This window comes from Triturus cristatus, chromosome 7 (assembly GCF_964204655.1).
Source record: "Triturus cristatus chromosome 7, aTriCri1.1, whole genome shotgun sequence".
Classification (NCBI taxonomy): domain Eukaryota; kingdom Metazoa; phylum Chordata; class Amphibia; order Caudata; family Salamandridae; genus Triturus; species Triturus cristatus.
This window is the reverse complement of record NC_140590.1, coordinates 331,271,674-331,285,947: the sequence shown is the minus strand read 5'-3', so window position 1 is coordinate 331,285,947 and position 14,274 is coordinate 331,271,674. Positions and strand designations below refer to the sequence as shown.

The window sequence follows — 14,274 nt, the reverse complement described above, 5'->3', positions numbered from 1 at the left end:
TGAACTCTTCCACTTCCTTTGGACTGGTCATTCCCTGAATGACTCGGGTTTGCATGCCCCTGTACTGCTCCAGATGCAACACTCCACTGAATGTGCATTAAACATTCAGATTAACAGATGTGTCGTCTCTATGGTCTTTCAAGTGTGGTAGCATGGATGAATGTAGGGTCAGTAAATTCCTCATACGTCCATGTGGCTCATGTCATTGGACTTGGGTCACAAGGTGACACATTGTCGATTGTCGTTCGGGTGGCGCCAACGCAACAACCGCGACACACACCTTTGTTACCTCCTTGTCCAGCCCCGTAGCGAACCACGCCCAGAGCCCCGGGCTCATTGTTCAAACCCTTACGCTGGAGTGGCATACGCCAGGCCAGCCCACTATGCGTACGCTCCGGGGGGGGACAACAACGCCACATGTGCCAGGACTTCCCTGTAGTGATCTTCTCCTCACAGGTCTAGTTGTCAGCATGCCAAGGCCACTCCCTCACGGCTGGTTTACACCCACACCACACCCACCCAGCACATGCGTCACAGCACATGTGACCCTACCAATAAAAAGGGCCGGGCGCACGTGTACGACGCCATTTCCAACCTCTCTCGGGGTGTAGCCGTGTGGTGTGCATGTAGGCATGGAGGCCCAGGGACCTGCGACATCACATTCCGCAGGCCCGGAGGGGACATGATGGCGTCCGCACCACGATACCCAATCATAGAGGGTCCATGACTGTGGGGGCACAGACTTGGTGACACCGGATACACTGCGGCCGGCACAGGCACACCGCCACGGGATGGTGACTTTCGGTGCACTGAGGGGCACATTAAGTGCTGAGCGGGTGAGCAGCCTGCGATAATGCCCCGTCCCAGCGGTCCGGATGGCTCAGGTTTTGTGTGCCCTGCTGGACTGCAGTGTAGGTCTGAGCCAGCGGACAGCGCCTCCTGGTTCACAGAGTTAGTGGCACCTATGAAGCTGAGCTGGTGTTCAGCCTGCGATGAGGCCGGATGCACTGGTATGTCCTCTGCCATGGAGTAATCAAGCCCCAGCACCAAAAGTGAGTCCTGGTGGCCTGCGGAGCGGGGCTGCATGATGTAGAAGGTGCCATGTCTGCGGGCCCCGGGCTTGTGGCTTGCAGCGGCATGTGGTGGGCCCTCTTTTCTACATGCCGGTAGCGGAAGGTGAGCAGTGATGCCTGGGTGCGCAGGCGCGGGCATGCACCGCTGGGCGGCGGGAGGGGCTGGGGTGTAGCTGCCTGGGTGTGCAGGGGCGGTCAGGCGATGATACTAGTGCAATTGTTTGTACTGTGCCATTCATGTATCAGGACTCTGTTTCAGATGACGGCTCTGTCTCAGATGTGGGACCTGGTGAACTGCACTACATACCGGCACGTGGTTGGAGACACACCGGTGGCAGCAGGTGGGCAATGTGGCCTGGGTGAACAGTGTCGGCACTCTCTCTCTCCCTGTCCCTCTCTTCTTTTCTCTAGCTCTCTCGCTCCCCTTATCTGTTCATATATCCCTCTCTGTCCGTCTTTCTCTCTCCCCCTCTCTGTCCATCTTTCTCTCTCTCCCCCTCTCTGTCCGTCTTTCTCTCTCATCCCCTCTCTGTCCGTCTTTCTCTCGCTCCCCCTCTCTGTCCGTCTTTTTCTCGCTCCCCCTCTCTGTTCGTCTTTCTCTCGCTCCCTCTCCTTCGCTCTCTCTCTCCTTCGCTCTCTCTCTCTGTCCCTTGATGTGTGCAGGACAGACCTTCTTATCATGATTTTTGTCTTGCAGGCTGTGACCTACGGATTGTCCCGAGGGGAGCCAACATGTGTCTTCATTTCTGTTCTGTGTTTATTTTAATACATTTTCATTTGTTGCTTCAAAGGTGAATGTGTGATGCTCATTTTTGTGACAACACATGCACGTCACCAGATTTGATTGTGCAACATCATGCTGGTTATTTGGTATATGATTCCGTGTGGTTGATGTGACATATCTTTGTCCGGGGGTGGGTGGGGGTGTCCGGGGGGGTCCTGGGGGTGATGGCGGTGGGTGTTGTTGCCCTCTTGAGGCTCCGGGATGCATGTTCAGTGCCTCCATGGCATCTGTTGTTCTTCAGGTGTGGCTCTGGGCTGGGCAGGGCCGTAACACAGGCCCCCGCATCCCCTGCAGTGCGGGGGGCCCACGAGCTGCAGGGTCCCCCCAGCACTGTACTCATGCCAGAGAGCCTGCCCCTTATCCCCACCCTTGGTCAATCGCAAACACCAGCCAATGCACCAGATTCTCAGAGAAATCTTGGCTCATGCGGAATTAGGAGGCGGGAAATTTTTATTAACAAAAAAATGGTCTTCAAATCACAGAGCTGGGCGGCATGGGATCTGTTAGCACCCTGTGAGCATAACAGGTAAAGGACGCAAGCGCAGAAGGCAGATTTATATGCTTCCATTTGCATGGCTTCAAAGGAGATCATGTGAAATAATAAAAACAAAAGAGCTGTGTAGGTGCAGAAAATGACATTGAAAAAGTGACCTTCAAACCGGTAGAAAAATGTGAACCTTCAGACCTGAGCAAACTTTTCGAACATTTTGCGTCTATAATGGCAGGCGTGAGTGTGAGGCTTTACATGTCAGGGAAGGGCATGACTTGGCAGCATTGGCGAGCACTGAGCAAAAGGAGGGCCGCATCTTTTAAAGTTCCGCTAAGGTATGGGTGCTCAAACATTTCCCTGGGGGCCACAAAGTACTGTTGTGGCATGCCCGAAGGCCGCACTAATGCCAGCGGGGTGAGACTTGGGATAATGAAAGGTGGGCGTGGGGGGATGTGAAGCAGATGCATGGTGTGGATAACAAACTGAGTCACGTGACTTTTGTCTGCCACCGACGCTCCATTCTCATGCTCCAAGTGCGCTAAGGCAATATTTTTAGGTCCACAGTCAGGATGGGAGTCAGCAAGGGACAGCAGACCTCCATTCTTGCATTCACATATCCATGTATAAACTTTTTTTTTTTTTAAAGCAGCCCTATCAAGGGGCAAGTCCTGCTTTATAAAAAGAAAATCTCCCATTTGAGAAGATATTGTAGAGTGGGACGTCCCCTGAGGCCATCTGACATGATTCTCAAAGGGAAAGCTGTCCCTAAGATACAGCATCCCATTCGCGAATCAGAAACCACCATACCTTGGGTGTCACTTTGTGATCAATGGCTGTGGTCGCAAATCATTGATGCGGGTTATTACGAACCACAACTTGGAGGATCTCGCAAGGACTTTCTTAAATGCAATTTAGAGTGGGGTGCATAACCCATTCATGAGTCAGAATGGTATTTCCTATTTGTAGGTTAGTAACTAGAAAAAAAGAAAAAAGAAACTTTAAGGTTGAAAACCCTGCGGTTTTGAAAAATGCAGGGTTTGTGATCACAAAGGAACTTTTTACATCAGTTCCTGCGTGCCCTACATTTGTTAAGAATGAAAGAATAAAACTGGAGTAGCATATTAAAATAAGTAGCAGCAATTACGTTTCGCGATTATAAATGTACATATTTAGAATGTGATCAGAACGGCCCCTGTGCTTCTGAAATTAGCGTGGTTTGCTTCATGCCTCCTACGACTACACCTCTAAGTGCAACTAATATTTGGTTAGGGTGCGGCAGCTTTCACTTGTCAGAATATATGATGAATAAACTGTTGTGTGGGTTTCCAGAATGCATCTCCTTCGACCATGTGTAGGCTCCGCATGATGAAATTCCTAACTTAAACAGAAATAGAAAGACATATTTACAAAGCGAGCCTTTCAAGAAGGCTGTGCCTTGCTAGCTTTGAATCCAACAATAAATTGGAATATAATGCCAGTGTTCATCGTCAGTGCAACTAAAGGCACATATTCAGAAGTGGTTTTATAAGGTGTTGCCAAAGTTGAATGCACTCTGTGGCAAAGTGTTCTTTAGGTCTCGCTTACAGACAGCTTTAGCTGTTTGTCGTCTCGGGGGTTGTCTACAACGCAATTAACAAAATATATTGAGTGGACTTTGGGTCAGCACCTTGCTTATAACCGGATGGCTTTCTTGTCTGTCTCACTTCCCGGACTCTTAATCTGTGTTATTTCACCCAGGTCTTTCATTTGTCCCTTCCCTGGATCATGTCATCTCTACTTTGTTTCTTACTGATTGAATGAGTTCTATCTTTCCACCACTTACATTTTCATTTGTGTTTCAGCACTCCATGGAGGTGTCTGTCTTTCTTTGCTCTCACTCTCCCACCCGCTCCTTTTACTCACATCCTTGCGCCCTCACTCTCTTTAGGGACTTCCCGTTCCCCCAACTCCTGTTATTCCCACCTCGCCCCTTCCCATACCCCTCATTTAAAAAAAAAAAAAAGAATATTGCTTTGGTGAGGGCTCGGCAGCTGCACTGTCACTGGGAGGCTTGCTTTTTTTTTCTTTATGCTGCATTGTATTGATACCTTTTTTTTATTCGCCATTTTAAATGGAAGTCAGCTGCCATGAATAGAAAATTAAAGTTTTTAAAATGGCAAAATACCTGCCAGTGCATCACAATGCTTGTGCATGTTGTGCATGCATCGACAACCATCATGGACTGCTCTTTGTTACAAAAACCATTCCAAGATGGCCAGCCGTGAATCTGCATGCTTCTAAGCAGAGGGCTGGATATGTACTGTGACACATGTGCTGATGGGTGCTCTATAACAGGTAGCCCAGTGCATTGCATGGCAAAGGTATGGAACATCCATCCGTCTCTAGCTGTAATTAGCATGCTTTCAGACCTAAGAACATTTGCAAATGTAATTACTTCTACCTGCGATGTTACCCAAAACCAAGTGATCTGCAATTGTTTATGTTTTATGCCTAACTTCTCCAGTAGTCATTCAACTGAGATGTTTTAATTTAAAACAATGAATACAACTGAAGTGAGGAAGAGATGCCGGAAAAGCATCAGTGAGGTAACACAAGGCAGAGGGTTCATGATTTACTTCTAGTTGACTTATATCAGAGAGGCGATAGAGTTATAGGGTTTCACAATACACCCCACCTCACTTCCTCATCAATTCCCTGAACCACTCCCTGCCTCGCTCACTCACTCCACATCCAAGCTCCCTGCCTCGCTCACTCACTCCACATCCAGGCTCCCTGCCTCGCTCACTCACTCCACATCCAGGCTCTCTGCCTCGCTCACTCACTCACTCCACATCCAGGCTCCCTGCCTCGCTCACTCACTCACTCCACATCCAGGCTTCCTGCCCCGTTCACTCACTCACTCACTCCACATCCAGACTCCCTGCCTCACAGGGGCTTAACAAAGGCCCCCGCAACCCCATAGTGCGGGGGGCCACCTAACTTCATGGGGCCCCCTCAGCACAGTACTCTGGCCTGAGAGCGCCGTATTAAATCCGGAGCGGGGGACCCTCCGTGTACCTTGCAAGGGGGCCCCCTCAACTTTCGTTACGGCACTGGGGCTGGGCTATCTTTTGTGGTGCCGGTTGTAGTCCGACTTTGCACCAGGTCGGAGCAGGTGTTAGTTTCCTGGTGCTAATGCGCTTATCACATGTTTTTTGTTCTTATCGCAGATCAGGCTGGTCATTGAGAATGTTGTGGTGTGGTGTTGTCGCGGCTATTTGCTCAGGAACGCCTACTCTGCATCTCATTAGCGATAGTTTTCGGGGTCATCCTAAGCGATGTTTTTTGAGGCTGCTATCGCAGGAAAACTGGTGATATGGGATGTTTGCACCCGCTTGTGAATGGGGTGGTAAGTTTATCGCAAATTTGGTTGCGTTAAGGTGCAGATAACTCGGCGATAGCTCCTTGAGAATATGGCCCTATGTTTCTTCTTAAGTATTGTTGATGGTCATCATCCATGTATCTATAAAACTAGATGAATTTCATCCAAGGTGCCAGTTCCATCAAAATCATTTACGGTTTTGTTCTGAATTTGATTGCACTAAAGGCAAACTCTGAATGCATGGTGCAAGGTTTCCCTTAAATGATTGTCCACCCGCACCCACAGACCTCCAATCCTTTTTGACCCCTTCTTGCTATCATGATGGCTCTAACCATAATAATTCTCCCAAATTATTTAGATCAGACATAGTATAGTTGATAGGCTATCAAATTTCCTTTCCGAGTTTGCAGTTTGGCAATAAGCACAGGTCTTCTTTTTCAGGTCCTAAGTGCAGACTAGTAAATGACCACTTTGCTCACGACAAAATCTTTCCATTGACATCCACAGCACATATGGGTTTGTTTTGCAAGGAAAACCTTTAATGCACATTCAGTCACATCCTCCACCACTGTCGTCCAGCAGCGATCAGTAAAGTTTTATTCCATTGGGTTGCTTCCTATAGCAGATTGTGTTACAAGTCCTTTGCTGGGTGATACTTTAAAGTTTTCATATGCTTAATTAGCATCAAAAATATTAGTCGTCAGGCAGCAAAGTGTGAGGTTGCCCATATGCCTTACTCTGATTCTATCCTGTCACTCACTTAGCTCCTTCTTGCGCCAAAATCTGAGCGCCGTAGAGGTGGGAGAGTCCATTTGAGCTTTTTCAGTGTCTGGGAGGATGGCAGAAATATGCACTAAACATCTGGGAGAACTTCACCAAAGTTCCAGCAATCATTTCTACTTGACTGCAGCTTTTGTTAGATGATCTTCCCAATGTCTCAGTGAAGATGGATGGGCTTGATCTACTAACAGGCCACAAATAGTAGGTGCAGATTGCACATGAACCTTTTGCGACCGGAGTGTAATTTTGCAATACGTCCTATGCACTATTAGTTTGCATCACACAATGTCAAGCAAGAGGGGGTCGCAGAATAATCTGCCTAAAGAAAATTAATTAGGCAATTCGTTATTTGCAATCCCTGTGATTAGCTACGTCCATATGGATAGTGGCCTTTACTGAACAGCAGACCACATACTTGCATTCACTTTCCAAAAGAATTACCCTTTTTTCTTAGTTAAGCAGCCTGTGTTTATTAGAGGAACTAGTGCTGCTGAAAAACAAGCCCCCATTTGGGAAGACATTCCATGAGCAGGTGGTGGTCTCTGGATCACTGCCTATCTCCTCCTGATAACCGTTCCAAAGATGCTGTTAACTTTTTGATGGATTTGTCTATTTCTCACTAGCATCATTTAGCTTTTCCTTTCGTCTGTAAACAGAAGTTATACAGATAGTGTTTTGCCTAATGCACTTTGAACAAGATTGGAGACTGAAGTATTCCATGGCACTATTCTCCAATAAGTCTTGAAGGTTCAAGAAATGCTAACTTTTTAATAGGGTTGCATTACCTAGGAAAATATTCGTCTTCCTTTGCCCTGATCAGTTATTTATATTGGTTGCATAGCTGCCTGGCACTTTAGGCTATGAACAAAAGACAAAGCCTGACTGAGGTCTCCCTTTTGTCCTTGTATTCTGGATCAAACACGGCCTGTTCTCAGTGGTCCACTCTTGTTTGTTGAGCGTTTTCATCTGACTTGTGTTTTTGCAATATTAGTACCTGTGTAATGGTATAAATCTGGAGTGTCTTTTGGAGGGTTTAAGAATTTACCTCGATTATTTGGCTTACTGTGCCAACTTACCAAACACTCCCTTCAGTCAGATGTTTTGTTTTTGCGTATCTTTGCTGAACTACATTTTTTAAAGGTGGAGAGGAATCAATGTTAGTCGCTAGGAACGTTTCTATGTGTATTTTTGGAGCCATAGATCCCGATTTAAAATTTAGTAGAAAGGGTACTCTCAAACGTGGCGAGTACCTTGTCCACCAAACTTACGGTCCGCTGGTGCCCGCTCTCGTTAGACTCAGGCAGAGCATCATGTTACCACTGGTAGTGTCTTGCTGGCTCTGTCGGCAGAAACCTTACACCATCGGCCCGGGAGAGTTGGGCCATTAGTGTAAGACAGTCTGGCCTATTTAGAGCAGACCGTCTAATGTATTTCCTTTTCTCTTTGAGACCAAAAAAAGAACAAGCATTGGTAAAGGCATTAGGTTTCACCTATGTGATTAATAATAAGCTGTTTTTTAAGATGAGTAGTTCTACAATCTAAGTTACAGAAAGTCTGTTAAAGTGTTATGACTTGTTTATGTACAAAAAGGCAATATATTGTGCTGGTACTAGTGGTATAGTGCGGGTAAGTAATAGCAAAATTTTGAAAAATGAAGGAGGGAAATAATAGAAATAATTGATGTAACAGCAATATTATGTGTTTAGAGGAGTTCTGGCAACTTTTGGCCTGGTGCTACTGCACCTGCTACACCATTCAAATCATGGCCTAGTGCCCACCAGACATCCACATTTGTGAGTGAGTAAAATATAGCAATATTTGGTGTTTAGAGGATTTATGACATTGGTGCCACTGCACCTGCTGCACCATTCAAATCATGTCCCTATTGCCTTGTAAGGTAACTGCACTTGTGACTGCCTGAATAGTAGTAAAATATTGCAATATTTGGTGTTTAGAGGGGTTACTAGAGCTTTGGTGGGCCCCAGTGGCACTGCAACTGCTGTACTATCGAAGCCATTACCCTAGTACCTGCAAGGTAACTGCACTTGTGACTGCCTGTTTAGTAGTAAAATGTAGCAATATTCTGTGCTGAGCGGGGTCCCTAGAACGTTAGTCCTCAGTGTCACTGCACCTGCTGCACCATTCAAATCAAACCCCTTTCAACTGCAAGATAACCGCAATTGTGTCTGCCTGAATAGTAGTGACAAATAGCAATATTAGATGTTTAGAGGAGTTATTACAACTTTGGGCTCAGTGCCACTGCACCTGCTCCATCATTCAAATCATGACTCTGTTGTTTGCAAGGTAAAAGCACTTGTGACTGCCTGTTTAGTAGTAAAATATAGCAATATTAGGTGTTTAGTGGGGTGCCTAGAGCTTTTGGCCCTGGTGCTACTGCACCTGCTGCACCATTCAAATAAAGACTATTGCTTGCTAGATAAATGCACTTGTGACTGTCTTGTTTAGTAGTAACATTTAGCAATAATCTGGGTTTAGTGGGGTCCCTATAGATTTTGGCCCCAGAGCAACTGCACCTGTTGCATCATTAAAATGAAGTTCCTTTTAACTGCAAGGTAACTGCAATTGTGACTGCCTGTCTAATATTCAAATACAACAATAATATCTGTTTAGAGGAGTTAGTACAACTTTTGGGCCTGGTGCTGCTGCACCTCATGCACCATTCAAATCATGATCCTGTTGCCTGCAAAGAAACTTCACTTGTGTCTGCCGGTTTAGTAGTAAAATATAGCATAGCTCTTGTATATTAAATTTATTTTTAACTCGCAATGTTTATTACAAAATTTTGATTTTGATCATAATAACCAAATAGATTACATTGAAAAAAAATCAATCCAATAATGCCTACAAGGTGCACAGAAAGGTACTGTGGCATGAATAGGAAATGCCACAAACGTTCCAAGGCTAAAGCATCTGCTATACACAACAAAGTAATAAAATGTAAGCAGTCCAGCAAACTGTTAGAAGCTGTCTGCCTTTTCCGTGGGAAGAGATCTTATTTTGACAGTGAATTGGGTTTAAACAGTGTGAACAGCTTTAGTAGAAGTATTGTAAATGTGTGCAGCCAGTGGAAGTTAAAAAAAGTTCCAGACAAAAGCGAATGTACAGAGTAATTTGGCTATGGCAACTGATAAGACTCCCCTTTTAAGATATATTAAATACAAGAGATTTCACAAGCACAGCATACGGGCTGTGCAGACGAAACCTAAAAATGACCTCCCAAATCCTGGGAGGTAACTTTCAGAGTGTAATAGTCTTTTTTTTTGCTTTACAAAAACAAACTTCCACTGTGTGATTTTGTTTTTGTAAAACAGAACCGTTTGCTGATCTGCCACAAGAACCATGGCAGCTGCTCAGCAAACGTTGTATGCCTTACGAGAACTGGATGTGACATCAGCTCCTATGAAGGCACAGAGATCTCTGCTCAGCAAGCAGAAATCTTTAAATACGGCAAGTGGTAGGCAGTGGAGGTCATTGCCTCTGTTTGCTGGTGGATGACAGACTGTCCGCCTAAGCCTAAATTAGGATAATAGTGCCTATTAATTAGTGACTTATTATTTGTGTGCTAATGATGTTCTTTTTTTAAAAATTTCTGCTGGAGGTGTGGTATTTTTATGAAAGGGGGTACAAACTTTAGGATCTTTTGAGTATGCTTAGTCTTTGTAGGGTAGATATACTATTTGTTAGTTTGAAATATCTCAGAGATATTGGAGAGCATTGTTAGTGGCTACTAGATGTCAGAATGTGAATAGTTTGAGGAGGTAATTCTGGCAGAGTGCTTGGTGTGTTTAAATTGAGACCTGTATTATTTTTTAGGGTGAAATTGTTATTCACTATGTGACATGGTGTCTATGGAACCTTTTCTTTAGGCCAGGGCGGAGTTCGCGGAGAGACCAAAAAACTCTGCTACGCTACATCGAGTTCCGCAAGCATGCGTTTGGTCATGCCTTTCGAGTTGATTTTCAGTGCCGGGAGTTTGTCCCACGCTATAAAATTAACAAGAACGACACCAAGCGCAGCGCAAGATGGCGCTGCTTCTATTCTTGCCGCCCGAGTAGATTTTTTACCCAAGCAGCAGCTTTCCCAACGCGAACGGAAGGTTTCTCAACACGAGCGGTTGCGACCATACACGACTGCCCGCATTGAGAAATTTGACCGCCCATGTTGAGAAATCTCGCCGGGAGGTGGATTTTCCTAACTTGCGCTCTCCAACTTGACATTGGCAAGCACGAGCGAGGGAAAAACCCCTCTCCAAGGTTTTCAGAACTCTGCGTGCTGCACGGAGGGCGGAAAACTCAGTGAACGAAGCAGAGTTCACCGCCCAGGACTACTTTTTTAAATGTTTGTGTTGTGATTTTGCATGTGATTCTGTGTTTCTAGCTGTCCATTTTTAAAAGGAATGTATTTCATGGGTCAAATATTATAATTTATGTTTTGCATATAGAGACTAAAACATTTTTCCATTCATAATTATTATATACCTGTAAATCGTAGTCTTCTGTGCATCACATTTTGTCTGGAGTACAGTTAGCGGGCTCCTTTACTTTCGATCAGCATGTGGAGTGAGGGTTACTTAGATGTTGTCGATCTCTATTGTCTCACCACTTCACCTGTAGAGTAGAAGAGTTGCATTTTTGGTAATTAGTGTGTTGTAGGTAAAAATATGTTACATTATTTTAATTTAGTTTAGGTAGTTTCATTTCTATTTGATGTGTAGTTGTTTAAGAATTGTTAATATCTAATTGCATCCTAGTGTCGTTGAATACAATTCATCAATGTGTATTTGATAAAGTCACTAATGTTTCTAATGGATGCTTGCTCCTGCAGATTCAGATTATACAGCGCACTGGACTGAATCTGAATGTTTGATAGCTCGTTACAGGCACCAGGTGGCATTGAATGACGGCTTCTTTGGATTGCAAGGGCCTTGGATGGCATGCCAGTGCAGTGGGTAAGGTAGCACATGTGCTGGTGATGTGAATCCCTTTCTATCAGTTCTGGCATGAGATTCGAAGAAAACCAAGGAAGCATTGTTTCTCTTATGCCCATAAAAAAGCACAGGAACTCTAAGGAGCTCTCATCCTCAGAGCCTATTGATATATTGCAGAAGGTCTCAGATACATGTTTTCGTCCACCGGGAGCTTCTTTGGAGAAGAGAGAGACATTTCAAAAGGCCATGATGCCAATCTTTAACGCGCCACCTTCTGCCTCACCTAAGGGAACAACACCAGCAACACAGGCGGTTTGACATCAGCAGCCTTTTATACAGTGCTGGCTACTTTCACTGTGGCCACGACGACTACTTGAACTCCTCCAAAGTTAGCCTTTACACTGCTCCTGGAGTTGAGAATGACCTTTGTTGCACAGTTGCCTTCTCCTTTTGCCTCTTCAGGGCCAAAGTCTGCATTGTTGCTGGCATCAGTACCAGCTACTTTGAAGGCGCTCACAGAAAACAAGAAAGAAAACCTTCTTCAGTTGATTGAAAAGTGAGGGCTAACTGAAAAAGATAAAATACCCTCACATTACGGCAAGTAAGCCTGAAGCATTATAGACATGTCACGTCCTCTTTTGCTCCAACTTGGATTCCTGGGGCTTCTCAGTCTAGACACATTGAGATGATGAGGAGGACATTTCAGCCTTAAATGCCAGGCCACATTCCTTTTACTAAGAAACAAAAGCAACCACAGACATGTTTCAGTTTTGTTAGGCCTCATGAGTGAGATGGAACTTGCGTCCTATGTCACAGAACATACAGGACCAACATTTAACCATACCAACCATGATGGGTGGAAAGCTTAACATAATCTTGGACATTGCCAATTACTCAGGGCCACATTCCAGTCCATTATTTTTGTTACTCCTTGTATGACTACAGACAGACACTACTCCTGTAAATCAGCCCTAGTCCTGACAAAATATGAACAGTTCATCCCGAACTGACAATGCCACGCTTCCTCTGAACAGGAAAATAAGTGAATCGTTACAATGAAAAACTACGTGGCTGCTACTTTATGTATTCACCTCATAATGGTTCACTGTGTAAACTACTGGTTTAATGGGTACACAGACGAAAATCCTTCCAATAATTTTTCAGGCTCTCAACAGCTCCCCCCCCTCCCCCTCCCCCCACCCCCGCCACGTGTTATATTTGATTTGGGTTCTCACATTCTTAATAGGTCCTTAGTTCAGATATGTTTATTTACTGAAATTTCCATTGAAGGTGGCATAATAACATCTGATGGGGGGCAGTGAGATGTAAGCACATTCGCCCTCACAGGCCTTTAAAATGTTCTCAAAGGAAAAGTTTATGTTTTTAGTTTATTTTCCATTTTCCCAAAGGTAGCATTCCAAATTCTATATGAACCAATTGCTTTCTTTACCTTCCTTCTTTCCTCTACCTCACTCTCCCAGGACAGACTAAACATTTGATATCTGGGCAGCTCTCGGGCACTATGTTTAGAACACTCTGAAATTTCAAGTTGGTGAGAACATTCTTATCAGACCGAAAACCATTTATAGACGGATGTCTGTAAGGGTAACCCGAAGTTAAGAGTTAGTAGACAGGTTTCTATGCCCGCTGTACAAAAGGGATTACACCCACATGAGCCTGGAAGTGGGTTGTATCAGTTTATGAGCTCTACAAAGCAGCTATTGATTAATCTCTGCATTCTTTTACCAAATATCACTGTTTGATAAGGGACAAAAGAAAAACATGGTCTCTTTGGTAGGACAGTCTTTCTTAATTGAAATGTCATGCTATACATCCTCAACCCGCTGCCCAGAAGAATGCTATCGGGGTATATCATGTAATGAATCTGCGTCAGAGATCATTCATTAGAAGAATAAGTTTTCATTCTAATGGATGATTCCGCTCACACATATTCCTTCCCAACTTCCTACCTCCTGTCTGAGAACAGACCGTGATAGCGCCGGCAATGTGACTGTGTTTTGGTTCCGTGCTCTTAAGCTCAGGCCTTTATGAGGGTGCGTAACCAACGAACAGAACTGACCACTCCGGAACTTGTGTCGCCTCATTTACTGCACTGATGTCCCTTCTGGTACCTTGGAGGTCTTGCAGACGACGTTTTTCTGAGCCAGTGACTAGCGTTTGCTGAGAAAAACCTTCTGCAAGCAGTCTGGCACCTGTGAGGAAGGTTCATGAAAGAAAATGTGTTGGTTCTGAATTATACATCAGAAAGAACGTTACCAAAGCCAAAGTTCCTTTTCCACGTGTTATCCCTGATTGTGGGACTGTAGCGCTCAGCTTCATCACCAGCTCCAACCATCTGGTAAATTTGAGCGGGGGGCCATGGCCCTTCCTTGGTATGGGGATTTGGGAGAGCGGGCAGAGTCTAGTGTGGCTGTAGGGAGCGTTGAATGCTTTTGCCTGTGATGTGGGAGTGATCAGACACGGGCCAGGTAGAGTATCTATTCAGTCCCCCTCTCCCAGTGCCCCATGGGTTTTACCAGGTATCCTGTATAATTGGGCTCATTATTGCTGCACCCAATAATCCTAGTTGTAAAACAACCCTAAATAGGCCTCAAGGTACCAGCATGTGGATACTGCTCAGACCAGCTTGCAATGACCGCCTCTGCCTTTTCTGTAGCCTAAATTCACTTTTCAATGATGCATTCTAATTAGAGCCAAATAGAATAGCCCCAATTACAAGTGGGGTGGAACTAGGTGTAGAGGCAGTGGGTGGCTGGAGTTTACGATTGCAGCTGATTCTCATGCAGTGGAAATAACTATGGACTTATTTTTTTTCTG

At 45.0% G+C, this 14,274-nt stretch overlaps 1 protein-coding gene across 4 annotated transcripts in view; it reads right to left on the bottom strand.

The window, feature by feature from the left end:
- The window catches only part of KCNJ14 (potassium inwardly rectifying channel subfamily J member 14), a 270,227-nt gene that overhangs the window by 100,539 nt on the left and 155,414 nt on the right, over positions 1-14,274 (bottom strand). For 2 of the 4 annotated variants that reach the window (XM_085616444.1, XM_085616443.1), the window contains one exon: positions 10,988-11,116. The exons of the other annotated variants lie outside the window; for them this stretch is intronic. The gene's annotated coding sequence lies outside the window, so the exon portion shown is untranslated. The remainder of the gene's footprint in view (positions 1-10,987; positions 11,117-14,274) is intronic. 4 annotated transcript variants of the gene reach the window in all.